Source organism: Suricata suricatta, chromosome 5 (genome assembly GCF_006229205.1).
Source record: "Suricata suricatta isolate VVHF042 chromosome 5, meerkat_22Aug2017_6uvM2_HiC, whole genome shotgun sequence".
Classification (NCBI taxonomy): Eukaryota; Metazoa; Chordata; class Mammalia; order Carnivora; family Herpestidae; genus Suricata; species Suricata suricatta.
Window position 1 is genome coordinate 116,128,121 of NC_043704.1, and position 5,273 is coordinate 116,133,393.

Consider the following 5,273-nt stretch of genomic DNA (forward strand, 5'->3'; position numbering starts at 1 on the left):
TTTGCCAGTATCTTGAGTATTTTTGCATCTGTATTTGTTAAGGATAGTGGTCTGTAGTTCTCTTTTTTGGCTGGGTCTCTGTCTGGTTTGGGTATCAAGGTGATGCTGGCTTCGTAGAATGAGTTTGGAAGTTTTCCTTCTATTTCTATTTTTTGGAATAGTTTGAGAAGAATGGGTATGAGCTCTGCTTTAAATGTCTGGTAGAATTCCCCTGGGAAGCCATCTGGCCCTAGGCTCTTATTCGTTGGGAGATTTTTGATAACGGATTTGATTTCTTCACTGGTTATTGGTCTATTCATGCTTTCTATCTCTTCCCGTTTGAATTTTGGCAGTGCATGTGCATTTAGGAATTTGTCCATTTCTTCTGTGTTGTCCAGTTTGTTGGCATATAATTCTTCAGAGTAATCTTAATACATTCCGTCAAGGACAGAAATTACATGCTGTTTTTGTTTTTGTTTTTGTTTTTGTTTTCCCATAGGAAGTGTGTCTTGGGTTTTTCCCTATTATTTTCTTTACTTTTTTTTTCCCTCTTCTTTTTTTGGTGGTGGGGGTGGTTATGTTTAAATGAAGTTGCTTTTACAACACCAAAGACTTAATCATCCATTTCCTACATAAAAGGTAGCTACTTTTTTGCATGGACCTCAAGCATATTGTAGTATAGAGGTGGAATTTAAGGATAGGTATTAAGCAGGCTGTGTTGTAGCTTATGAACAAGTAATAAATTGTATCATTTATCTTGAACGTATCATAGATAAGCTGCTATATAACGATCACCACTTCAGATAGCTGTGAAATTAGGTGATTAACTAGTTGTTACTTAACCTTCTAATTTCTGTATAAGTCTAATTACATGAAACAGAAGTTGGTGTTTTGATTTTTTACTTTGCTTCTCTGTTTGGAGTGTCATTGTAACTACTGTACTGTAAATGATGGAAAATAATTGCATATGTTAAAAAATATGAAACTTTATAAAGTAAAACAAAAAATTAAAAAAATAAAAAGATAAGGAAACTGAGAAAAAAAAGACAGGGTAAATCTACACTGGTCAAGGCAGTTTGATATTGGGGAGAGGATAAATACAGTAGTGAAACAGAAAAAAAATGTATCCTTAAGTTCATGCTTTTGATGATATTTTAAATCCTATTTTATTAAAATCTAGTTCCAACTTTGTTGTCAGCATATAAAAGTATGATTAATTTTTACGACCTTATGTACTCTTGCTAGACTCAATTATTTTAGTATTTTAGTAGACAATTTGGTATCTTTACCTAAGAAAAGTTTTACTTTTTCCTCTTCACTCTGTACACATTTCCCTCCTTTTTCTTATGGATATAAAATAGTAGAAAGTTCTGAGTATTATCATTGTTAATTTATTTAGTGTCAAAAATATTTTGTAATTCTTCCTTTAGTATATTTTATTTTAATTTCTTTTTGAATTGAACAGATATTAGATATCAAGTCTCTGTCAAAATTTGGCAACAAGGCTGCTGACTATAACGAACCATGTTACATTCATTCACTCTATTAGTTTAAATGCAATAAGTGGAAATTGGCCACAGGAATCTTTCCATTTTATATTTATTATAGAAATCTATCCAGCAAGACAAATATATACAATAGGAAATTTTTCAATTACGTAGATTGATCCTTCCCATTAAAACACTCATTCCTAGGTAGATTTCTTGATAGACCATTGGTTGCCTTAAAAATACAGATGAGCTTTTTCTTACTTTGAAAACTTCTACGCTCCCACTGTGGACAGTATTTCAACAAAGGATATTCCTCAGCCTCAGGCTGAGACTCAGGCTCCAAACTGAGAGACCAGGAGGCCCCTAATACACATCTGCAGTGGTAACAAGTGACACTGGACCAGGAAAACTAGGAGTCTTTCTAAAATCTATAGTGGAGAGCTCATTTTTAATGGCTTATCCTCCAAAGAATATTGTTTTTCACACCTTTACTGTGACTGTTTTAAATATGTTCCTAAATATGCCTAAGACACATATAATGATTCTTCTACACTCACAAATCAGCAGTTTTATGGTTATGCAAATCAGACAACTGCTCCATTGATGCTGTTAACATTCTCTGACCTCTGTGACCATGACTTAGAGACACGATTTACACTTCCACATTTTGCAATACCAGAGAATTTAGTTTTGTTACATTTATTAAATTTATTTTCAATGTTTATTTATTTATTTGTTTTGAGAGACAGGGAGAGAGCAAGAGAGAAAGAGCGCAGCAGGAACAGGGGAGGGACAGAGAGAGAGCGAGAGAGTATCCTAAGCAGTCTCCACACTGTCAGGGTAGAGTCCAAACTGGAGCTCAATCCCTGAACTGTGAGATCATGACCTGAGCCAAAATCAAGAGTCTGACACTTAACTGACCCACCCAGTCTGACACTTAACTAACTGACCCACTCGTATTTATGAAATTTTATTAAAATTATTTAAATTAGGACCTGTATATTAATTGTTTACACTCAGGTACATTTACATATTCTGCAAAACAATGTCCAAACACATATTATTTACAGCCAATACAATAATTATTATAAACTTCATGATATTGTCATTCATCTGATTTTACATTGAAACTTTTCCTCCTTGTTACCTTTTTAAAAGTCAATCAAAATAATAAGCTCTTCTAGGTATTAATCTATTCTGTCAAAGCTGTTATTTTATCTTGAATTGTGTATTTGTAGGTAGTAGTGAAGAAAGTAAGAAAATTTTGATGTTTTTATATATTGTTGCATCAGTTGGCATTTTCCTCCTTTAACTTATTCATCCAAGATTACCAACAATTTATCTCATGAAGTCCTTTATGAACATGTTTTCAAACTCCTTGCTTTAGCACATCCATTTAATTAAAAAGCAGCTTGGTACTTGCTTTCAGGCTATTTCTAAATATTAATTCTTCAGAAAGTACTCAAAGCCAGAAATATTGCTTTATATTAAAATGATTTCTAACTAAATCCTTTATTTTAAATTTACATATGAATGGTAAGAAATAGATGTTTATTATCATAGCTAATTTCTGCATGATTTATGTAGGTACCAAAGGGAAACTCTGTCTCTATCTCCGTGTAAGTTAACTGTAGTGGGTGTCTGTGTGTTTACAATCAAAACTGCAGTCTGGTTTGTTTTCTTGTTTAAATCTACAAAATCAAATCTCAGGACCTAAAATGTGTGTATTCATGCTTGTGTACATGAATATGTGTGATCTATCTATGATATATATGGATATGTATGTATTTATACACATGTTAATCAAACTTCTGCTTAAATGTCTGATAGCTGTCAAATAGTAATAACACATAACAAAGGGTAATTCCATGAATTACCATCTGGGTCACAATTATATAGGTTATTTAAAGAAATACCATGGAAGCATTAGCATACATAAGCATTGACTAAACTTGATTCTCTGGTGTGAATGCCCTAGTACAGTTTCCTCTAGGAATCTATCATTCTTGAAGATTGCTCATAAGATTATTTCCAACATTTAAACAGAAATATGTGTGCTTTCCTCATACTATGCATTTCTTGTTTTATATCCCATTCAGTTAAATTGTAATAATTCTTGTCTATTTTGTTTCACTACTACATTTAAAGTAGTTCTAGATTCTTCCAGGTTAGGAATCTAGGGTTATATTTTATCACTTCTGTGTTCTAAGCTCCTAGCCTGTGTCTGAAAAATTCTAGGCTTTTTGATAAGTATTTATTGAATTACTAATAAGACTGTATTAAGCAAAAATTATCTGAAAATTATGTAGATGAAAATAATAGATGGTTTTAATTATTGATTTCAACTGAGGAATTGTAGAAAAATAATAAGATTCAGTAAAAAAAACAACTTTATTGCTTGTTTACTTAAATATCACTTTTAAGAATTAGGTCATGATTTATATTTATAATAAAATAAGTTAATTGAGGAAAAGTAAATATAAGGTTTGTCATTAAATTGCCAAATAATTGCCTCAGGCATTTAAAATGAACATTGCAAAACTTGTGACCAAGAAAAGTAAAAGGTTTGGATTAGAGATTTGGAAATATATATAAACTGAAGATAGAAAAAATATTTTTATATATTTTAATCTACTGTAATTATGAACAGAAGTAGAAATAATTCCCATGTAGCTTTGACAGTTGACTTGAAACTTAGAAGTATCAAAATATCAAAGTGCACTGACTTTTGAGGAACATAACAGAAGTTTCTTACTTTCTTCTAATGGAGATTTAAAGAGTCCAAATCTATCAGTTAAAAAGATAAGCTCCAGGGGTACCTGGGTGGCTCAGTCAGTTGAGGGTCCAACTTGGGCTCACGTCATGATCTTGTGGTTTGTTAGTTCAAGCTCCACATCTGGCTCATGCTGTCAGCACAGAGCTCATTTCAGATCCTCTGTCCTTCTCTTTCTGCCTCTTCTCTGCTTGGGTTCTCTCAAAAATCAATAAAAAACATTAAAAAATATATAAGCTACCTCAACAAATTATCATATAGGATATTTTTTAATAGTTTATTATCAAATTGGTTTCCATATAACACCCAGTAATCTTCTCCACAAGTGCCCTCCTCCAATACCACCACCTCTTTTCCCCCTCCCCCTCCCCCTCCCCCTTCAACCCTCAGTTCGTTCTCAGTTTTCAATAGTCTCTCAGGTTTTGCATCCCTCTCTCTCTCCCCAACTCTGTTTCCCTCTTCCCCGTCCCCTGGTCCTCCATTAGGTTTCTCCTGTTCTCCTGTTAGACCTATGAGTGCAAACATATGGTATCTGTCCTTCTCTGCCTGACTTATTTCCCTTAGCGTGACACCCTCCAGGTCCATCAACCTTGCTACAAATGTCCAGATTTCATTCTTTCTCATTGCCATGTAATTCCATTGTATATATATACACCACATCTTCTTGATCCACTCATCAGGTAATGGATATTTAGGCTCTTTCCATGTTTTGGCTATTGTTGACAGTGCTGCTGTGAACATTGGGGTACATGTGCCCCTATGCATCAGCACCTCTGTATCCTTTGGGTAAATCCCTAGCAGTGCTATTGCTGTGTCATAGGGGAGTTCTACGGATAGATTTTTGAGGAACCTCCACACTGTTTTCCAGAGTGGCTGCACCAGCTTACATTCCCACCAACAGTGTAGGAGGGTGCCTGTTTCTCTACACCCCCACCAGCATCTATAGTCTCTTGATTTGTTCATTTTAGCCACTCTGACTGGTGTGAGGTGGTATCTCAGTGTGGTTTTGATTTGTGTTTCCCTGATGATGA